Source organism: Coregonus lavaretus (genome assembly GCF_964263955.1).
Source record: "Coregonus lavaretus genome assembly, chromosome: 8".
In the NCBI taxonomy this organism is placed as follows: domain Eukaryota; kingdom Metazoa; phylum Chordata; class Actinopteri; order Salmoniformes; family Salmonidae; genus Coregonus; species Coregonus lavaretus.
The window spans coordinates 47,118,361-47,128,328 of NC_139995.1; positions in this window are offsets into that span (position 1 = coordinate 47,118,361).

Sequence of the window (9,968 nt, forward strand, 5' to 3'; positions counted from 1 at the left end):
TGAAATATCACTTTTACAAAAGTATTCAGACCCTTTACTCAGTACTTTGTTGAAGCACCTTTGGCAGCGATTACAGCCTTGAGTCTTCTTGGGAATGACGCTACAAGCTTGGCACACCTGTTTATGGTGTGTTTCTCCCATTCTTCTCTGCAGATCCTCTCAAGCTCTGTCAGGTTGGATGGGAAGCGTTGCTGCACAGCTATTTTCAGGTCTCTCCAGAGATGTTCGATCGGGTTCAAGTACGGGCTCTAGCTGGGCCACTCAAGGATATTCAGAGACTTGTCCCAAAGCCACTCCTGCATTGTCTTGGCTGTGTGCTTATGGTCGTTGTCCTGTTGGAAGGTATATCTTCACCCCAGTCTGAGGTCCTGAGCACTCTGGAGCAGGTTTTCATCAAGGATCTCTGTGCACTGTGCTCCGTTCATCTTTGCCTCGATCCTGACTAGTCTCCCAGTCCCTGCCGCTGAAAAACATCCCCACAGCATGATGCTTCCAACCCAATGCTTCACCATACAGATGGTGCCAGATTTCCTCCAGATGTGACGCTTCGCATTCAGGCCAAAGAGTTCAATCTTGGTTTCATCAGACCAGAGAATCTTGTTTCTCATGGTCTGAGAGTCTTTAGGTGCCTTTTGGAAAACTCCAAGCGGGCTGTCATGTGGTTTTTACTGAGGAGTGGCTTCCGTCTGGCCACTCTACCATAAAGGCCTAATTGGTGGAGTGCTGCAGAGATGGTTGTTCTTCTGGAAAGTTCTCCCATCTCCACAGAGGAACTCTGGAGCTCTGTCAGAGTGACCACCGGGTTCTTGGTCACCTCCCTGACAAAGGCCATTCTCCCCCGATTGCTCAGTTTGGCCGGGCGGTTTGGTGGTTCCAAACTTCTTCCATTTAAGAATGATTGAGGCCACTGTGTTCTTGGGGACCTTCAATGCTGCAGAAATGTTTTGGTACCCTTCCCCAGTTCTGTGCCTCGACAAAATCCTGTCTCGGAGCTCTACGACCAATTCCTTTGACCTCATGGCTTGGTTTTTGCTCTGTCATGCACTGTCAACTGTGTGACCTTATATAGACAGGTGTGTGCCTTTCCAAATCATGTCCAATCAATTGAATTTACCACAGATGGACTCCAATCAAGTTGTAGAAACATCTCAAGGATGATCAATGGAAACAGGATGCGCCTGAGCTCAATGTTAAGTCTCATAGCAAAGGGTCTGAATACTTATGTAAATAAGGTATTTCTGTTTCTGTTTTTTTATAAATTAGCAAACATTTCTAGAAACCTGTTTTCACTTTGTCGTTATGGGGTACTGTGTGTAGATTGCTGACGAAATTGGCTGTAACGTAACAAAATGTGGAAAAAGTCATGGGGTCTGAATACTTTCCGAAGGCACTGTATATTGTTTTTAATCGTTTTGACAGAAACCCTCAAAGTCATTCATAAAACATTTTAATTTCCATATGTACTAGGAAGCTACGTGTTTGTTTCCTGGGCTTCAAGAATGTGACTGCTCAAAGTGCCTCAGGCCTTGAAAAATAAATTATTTAACTGATTGAAAGTAAGGGGATATGGGTGAACAAATGCCTTGGTCAAGGCCATGATGGCGCCAGTGCAATGAGTGGAGCTTACTCAGGTGTTCCAAAGTGCATATCAAACCGAGAGCCTAAGATTCTTAGGTACAGTGCATTCGGAAAGTATTCAGGCCCCTTCCCTTTTTCCACGTTTTGTTACAGCCTTATTCTGAAATTGATTAAATTAATTTAATCAATCTACACACAATACCCCATAATGACAAAGTGAAAACAGATTTTTAAAAATGTTTGCAAATTTATAAAAAATTATGAACAGAAATACCTTATTTACATAAGTATTCAAACCCTTTGCTATGAGACTAAAAATTGAGCACAGGTGCATCCTGTTTCCATTGGTCATCCTTGAGATGTTTCTACAACTTCATTGGAATTGTCCGTAGAGCTCCGGGACAGGATTGTGTCAAGGCATAGATCTGGGGAAGGGTACCAAAAGAATTCTGTAGCATTGAAGGTCCCCAAGAACATAGTGGTCACCATCATTCTTAAATGGAAGAAGTTTGGAACCACCAAGAATCTTCCTAGAGCTGGCCGCCTGGCCAAACTGAGCAATTTGGGGAGAAGGACCTTGGTCAGGGAGATGACCAAGAACCCGATGTTCCTCTGTGGAAATGGAAGAACCTCCAGAAGGACAACTGTTACGAGAATTTTGTTATCTCAATGGTTGAAGTCAACTACTTCTTAAATCTTTGAATAATTCCCAAAAGGTTGTAAGTCTCTTAGTTTAAATAAATTAAACAAAGACCCAATTCTGCTCATGGTCAGCATATTTATTCATGAGAGCGCTCTGCAACAAAATGGTAGTACAATCCTTTTATACACACACATCATACAAAAATCCCACCCCGCTTTAGCACACACCTGGGTTTAGCTCATGTGATTTTCCTCTGCTCTCCTGACCATCAGGTCACACACACATACACACACACACACATGTTCTTATCATAGTCTACTCCTTGCTCGGGCAGGCTGCATTCTTCAGTTGTCGCCGTCCTCACAATATTCTGCAAGTCTTTTCACTCCCCTTTCCCTGTGTGTTTTTTGAACCAGTCTCTTGTTATTGGTTTCAATCGTTTTGCACATCTGCTTGCCTAATTACAAGACACAAATACTCTGTTGCTGTGATATAAACACATTTGATTAACTCTCTAAGCTCTAGTTTACTAATTAGTCATACATTATTAGTTTAACTGAGGGTGTGACCTTTTAGTCATATCTTACTCACACATTTCTTTATCAATCCACCCTTTTACTAAATTTCACACACACATTTAAAATACATTCTTATAAAATGAAACACACAACAAGGCATGCAACTTGTTTTCATATTAAATTAATCACTAGTACAAAATACACTATAAAAATACAATTTGTCTTGCATTGCTACCAAATTTTACTTTCAACCATAACTCACTCTCCTTGTTAGGATTTTCACTATAACTTTAATTGAAAAGATAGTATACTAAACATCAAAAATTGTCTCATTTAATACAGGTTCATCAGGATTGAAATGTTCTGCATCGTCCACTAGAATGGGAGGATATAGGTCGTCGTACCATCGGTCTGAGTAGGGAATGGGCCCATAGGTCACTGCTTTCTCCAACGCCTTGCTCACCAACCCTCTGACACAGGGAATAAGACAACATCCACAAAGAACAAGCATACCCATACAAGCTATAGCTGCACCCAGAATAGTTGCAACAATAGTTTTCCATTTACCAAACATTTCATCAAACCATCCAGTCAATGATGTATTCACCCCCCAGTTCTCAGCCCATTCTTCACTTAATGCCATGAGACTTGCCAGTGCTCTAGTTACTGTACCATCTGGGGCTGTATTGTTGGGGATAAACGTACAACAATGACCTCCCACCATCTAGCAAACTCCGCCCTTCTCTGCTAAAAGCATATCGGGAGCCAACCTATTCTGCCAGGTCATGAGTGAGGTGGCGGATAGTTGGTCTGAGATTCCCTTTACTGCATCCCTTGTCTAATTAACAAGCCTTTGTTGATTGTAATGGATGTAATTAATCCAGTCAACATTTGTATTAATTGTAACCCACCAGAAAAACGTTGTTGTAAACCCTTCACCAATTAGATCTTCGATTCGCATTACTTTGGTGTCTATAACATTGATAATCTACGGGGGTCATGGTGAATTGGGGTGCCTTAGTATTATCCTTTTTAAGAGTGGTTATTTTAATATCAGAACAATTTAGGTGAGGTTTGGTTTGATCCCAAATCTATCACACAAGAAAACAACATGGTCTGAGGCATAGGTGCAGTTAAAAGGGTTGGCCTTCCTGTTGAACAGGCATAGTTTGACCCAACGCCCTAGCTGTGTAGTTCATCCACTTTACCCAGAAGTTCTCTTTTGAAATTTCTTCTACTTCTCCTTGGTTCATTTCCTGCATGAGGAAATGTTCTACCCTTGGTGATTTAGTGCTATTTAGGATTCCTTCTGAGGGCCTTCCAAGGGGTATTAGACTATTTTTTATACCTCTGGTGATAACATTGGATCTACCTGCTGTTCTGTCTCGGAGGTGGAAGATTCATTTCTCTCCTGAAAAATGAACCTCATACATGTATCTGCCCCGTGCTCATCAACACAGGCCCAATAGTTCCTTGCTATGTCATCTTGCATAATTGACTTTACCGTTATCACCAGTTCCGTTTTACATTTATCATGGGTTTGTTTAATTCCCCATCGGTGTACTGCATCCATCCCATTCTCATAGTATGTTCCCCAGGTATGTTTAAACACCTTTGCCCAAAGACATATGCTATCCCCAGTGCAAATGTATTTACCATACCTTCTAGGACCTTCCTTTCTTGTACACGCCCCCTTCTTACCAAAGCCCCCAAAACCTCCTATCTCTTCATGGGAGAAGTCGAATGGTATCTTGAATCCCCCATCTTGTCCTAAACTAACTTTAACTATAAAATAATCATTTCCCCAATAGTCGTTCTTGGTTTCAGTATTTCTACGAGATCGAATCAGTGCCTTGGTATTATTTTGTTAATCATTTCCCTGTTTAGGTTGACCTGGATTAATCCATAATATGGAGCTCAGAGTCCCCCAAAATCCCCAAAATCGCCATCCCAATCCTGTCCCTGACCCACCTGCCTGGTACTTCCCCATACCCACCCCTCTAGGAACACCCCACAGTGATGAAAGATCGGGGTAGGGTTTCTTCGTTAACAGAGTTTACCCCTGAACCCTAGTGGGTCAGTTCTTCTCTTTAACTCTGTGTGTGTTCAACGGTGCTGGTATGTGGGCGTACCTTTTTGCAGTGGGTAACGTGGACCCAAGTGGCTCTCTCAGCTATTCTTACAGCGAAGGCAGTTACCAATAGGACTTGGTATGGTCCCTCCCAGCGGGGCTGCTTCCAGTCTTTCTTCTTTAAGGATTGGATCCACACCCAGTCACCTGGTTGGATAGAGTGGGTTACCTTCTCCTTTAGTTCTCCTGTGGGACACACAATCTTTGACATACGGGTTTGGTTAACGAACAGTCTCCTCATGTGTTCTGCCAATGTGTCTTCTGCCTCTATGTCTGCCTGTTCTAGTCTACCTAACTCGGGCATTCTATATGGTCTCCCAAATACCTTCTTCAAAAGGGGGATAACCCAATTTATCTGGTGTTACCCTAATCGTCATTAATACTATCGGTAGACATTGTACCCAATTTCCTCCCTTCACGCCGTGTAACTCTATAAAATCCATTTCCAATTGCTGGACTGGATATTTTGCCAGGTGATATACCCCCTGGGGTGCTCTCTCTACCTTGGTGATTATTCTGTGCACAGATGACACATCTGGAACAAAAACATATTTTTTTTAGTAGTTCGTTATACCATAGGCCACAAAATGTTTCCTAAGTGTTTCCTAACCTGTTCCTGCTCTACCAAAGTTTTTCCTAACCTGCTCTACCATCCCCCCTTTACCCATGTGTCAATATTTCCGCAAATCAAAACAGTGAGTTTAATAAATTTAATAATTTATCCTTATGCCAGACATTATCTCGTAGGATTGCCCCTTTCTTTACAGTATGAACATGTATGCACTCACCAACTGTAAGTCACTCCGGATAAGAGCATCTGCCAAATGACCAAAATGCAAAATGTAATCAAGAACATAGGAAATGTCTGTTTCCCTGTATATTGTTCCTGTCACCCTTCTTAATGTCATATTTCACTCATTTGCCAATATAATCCCTTAGTTCGTATAAATAAGCAGTGATATTTTGTTCCCAGGCATCTATAAAAAAAAAAAATATTGATACGTTGTCTCCTACTGTCCCTTAACGTATACTGTAGGGGATTCCCCTCAATCCTGGGAAATAAAGAAAATAAACTCCCCTCAGAACACATCGGATAACTCCACGTTTCATTAAATTCACTAAACCTATAAATAACAAACCCATATCCACTTTCTGGTAATCTACTGATTTAAACCTGTTGCATTAATTTATTAAAATATAAACCTATTGTTTAATAAATTCAGAACCTTCGAAAAATGTTTACTACGCCATCAGCCTAATAGTAAAAACGATCTCCCATTGTTCAATGTGAACTGTCTGCATAACTCACTGTTGTATAAACAAACTACTCAGACATCCGCTTCACATTACCCTCTGCTTCGTTTACTAAATCCTGGCATTAGTAAATTCTATCCACACACCACCAAAAACGAATAATATATTTGCATACACGTAACTAGAAAGCATGAATGTAATACCATTCTTGCTTAACCAATGCAAATCAACATTTCTCATCACCCAATTTCTATTATTTTTTCCACACATTAAATCCTCTACAATCTCTACCCTCATCTAAATGTACCACGGGAATTGAATTGGCTCTCCAATTCAATTTCCAACGATACCTATCCGTGGATGTGCTGTGCTGATTTCCATTCTCAATGTTGACCCAATCAGTGATCCTCTTACCCTTGGATACCCACTGGCCCATGTCTTTCCAGTCCTCTGCTGGCTTCTTTGCTAGGGACACATGTGGGTTCCATTTCTCTCTTAACAGTCTCTGACTTTGGGGCCCTAGTTTCACTTCCACTGCTGCGTGGGTGTTGTCATAGTGAAACCATTTTAGTGCTACAGTTCTTTCTGTGGTTTTAAATAGTGCTTCCTCAGAGATTGAATCTGGACCTGGGTGTTGGTTATACCAGAGAGTACAGTGTAGGTCATCGGGGTACATTTTAGTGGGGCCTGGTACCACATCATCAGCAAGTTCCATTAAGGTTCGGGGAATATCAGTTATTCCCCCCCATAACAAGTCTTGACTATACCAATAACATGGTTCCCCTTCCCCACAGACCACCATATTGTCTCTATGTGTGCTTTCATTCCCCTCTCAGTGGGCGTGACGGCCACATTCAATTTAGACATTACATCACGTCCTAGTAAGTTTACCGGACACAGCTTAGATATCAGGACGGGTATGGTTGCCTCTCCTCCTGATTGGTGATGTTTTAGGGTTATTGGGGCTGATAACCTTTCAATAAATTGATGACCAGAGGCAGATCGCACTATGATTTTCTCCCCATCAATCCTCACTCCCTCTGGTTTGTCTGCTGAACAGGTTGCTGTCCTGCAAGCCCCTGTATCGCATAGGAATGAAATTTTCTTACCCATTACTGTCAATGTCAAATAAGGTTTCTGTTCCTGTTGAAGTGCTAGGTCAATAGTAGCCAATTCAAACACCTCACAACTTGGATCAGTGGGCTCCTCAGTCTCCCCTCACTAGAATCTACTCCCAGCAGAACTGACAAAAAAACTAAACAGACTGTGATTTCCAGGACACTGCCCCTTTGTTCTGGCCTCACTATCTCCCCGAGAGTTGGCACTCCTCTTTTCTCTCCCGTTCTGCTCTTCGTAAACTGCATACCTTTTAACCTCAAACAGTGTTACTGTGCCCCAACCAATCAGTTTCTTTTTTATTGTTTGAGAAATGTCAGGCCTCATTCCGCTTAAAAAGGCTATTTTTAATTGTTGATGATACGGCCCATCTGCTACCTGTTAGCACTCATGGATTTTAGAAAAATCAGCATGTACAGTGGGGAAAAAAAGTATTTAGTCAGCCACCAATTGTGCAAGTTCTCCCACTTAAAAAGATGAGAGAGGCCTGTAATTTTCATCATAGGTACACGTCAACTATGACAGACAAATTTAGAAAACAAAATCCAGAAAATCACATTGTAGGATTTTTTATGAATTTATTTGCAAATTATGGTGGAAAATAAGTATTTGGTCACCTACAAACAAGCAAGATTTCTGGCTCTCACAGACCTGTAACTTCTTCTTTAAGAGGCTCCTCTGTCCTCCACTCGTTACCTGTATTAATGGCACCTGTTTGAACTTGTTATCAGTATAAAAGACACCTGTCCACAACCTCAAATAGTCACACTCCAAACTCCACTATGGCCAAGACCAAAGAGCTGTCAAAGGACACCAGAAACAACATTGTAAACCTGCAACAGGCTGGGAAGACTGAATCTGCAATAGGTAAGCAGCTTGGTTTGAAGAAATCAACTGTGGGAGCAATTATTAGGAAATGGAAGACATACAAGACCACTGATAATCTCCCTCGATCTGAGGCTCCATGCAAGATCTCACCCCGTGGGGTCAAAATGATCACAAGAACGGTGAGCAAAAATCCCAGAACCACACGGGGGGACCTAGTGAATGACCTGCAGAGAGCTGGGACCAAAGTAACAAAGCCTACCATCAGTAACACACTACGCCGCCAGGGACACAAATCCTGCTGCGCCAGACGTGTCCCCCTGCTTAAGCCAGTACATGTCCAGGCCCGTCTGAAGTGTGCTAGAGTGCATTTGGATGATCCAGAAGAGGATTGGGAGAATGTCATATGGTCAGATGAAACCAAAATAGAACTTTTTGGTAAAAACTCAACTCGTCGTGTTTGGAGGACAAAGAATGCTGAGTTGCATCCAAAGAACACCATACCTACTGTGAAGCATGGGGTGGGAAACATCATGCTTTGGGGCTGTTTTTCTGCAAAGGGACCAGGACGACTGATCCGTGTAAAGGAAAGAATGAATGGGGCCATGTATCGTGAATTTTTAAGTGAAAACCTCCTTCCATCAGCAAAGGCATTGAAGATGAAACGTGGCTGGGTCTTTCAGCATGACAATGATCCCAAACACACCGCCCGGGCAACGAAGGAGTGGCTTCGTAAGAAGCATTTCAAGGTCCTGGAGTGGCCTAGCCAGTCTCCATATCTCAACCCCATAGAAAATCTTTGGAGGGAGTTGAAAGTCCGTGTTGCCCAGCGACAGCCCCAAAACATCACTGCTCTAGAGGAGATCTGCATGGAGGAATGGGCCAAAATTGGGCCAGCAACAGTGTGTGAAAACCTTGTGAAGACTTACAGAAAATGTTTGACCTGTGTCATTGCCAACAAAGGGTATATAACAAAGTATTGAGAAACTTTTGCTATTGACCAAATACTTATTTTCCACCATAATTTGCAAATAAATTCATAAAAAATCCTACAATGTGATTTTCTGGAATTTTTTTTCTCATTTTGTCTGTCATAGTTGACGTGTACCTATGATGAAAATTACAGGCCTCTCTCATCTTTTTAAGTGGGAGAACTTGCACAATTGGTGGCTGACTAAATACTTTTTTTCCCCACTGTATATGGTAGTAATCTCTGATTGTTACATAGTTGATTAAGTTTATCTCGATACTCTCCGTCTACGGCCCACTGTAAAATAACTCCGTCCCCCCTTCCTGGGGTCCAGTCTCCCTTCACAGTTGCCCAATCCTATCCTACCACTATCTGCAATTTTGATGGTTGTGGCCTGTTCTCTTACAGTATTTGCACGGCGCCTCACACTCTTTGGCGAAGTGCCCTCCCTTGTTACAGTTAAAGCACCTATTCCCCCGACTGTAGCCTTCACTTTTTCCTGGGTTTCTACCTTTACCCACTATCTCCCCCAGAGTGGCCATCAGGTACTCTGCTCCTTTCTGCTCTTTCTTGGGTCTGTCCTGTCTGTTATTCTGCTCATGATGAATTGCATGTCTCTTAACCTCAGCTAGTGGTTTCACTCCCCACCCTACAAAATATTTTTAATGGTTCTGCTTATCTCTGGTCTCATTCTACTGAGGAACGCTATCTTTAGTTGCTGATGGTAGGGTGTATCATTCCCCTGTCTCTGGTCTGGCTCGGGTATGCCACTGTTTGCGTTGAACACATCCTTAAGCCTCTCTAAGTATTGGCTAAGAGTCTCACTATCCTCTTGTTTACACTCATGTACTTTAAAGAAGTCTGCATGACGATGGTAATGGTCCCTGAGGCTATTACACAATTCAGTTATTTTCCCAACATACTCTCCGTGAT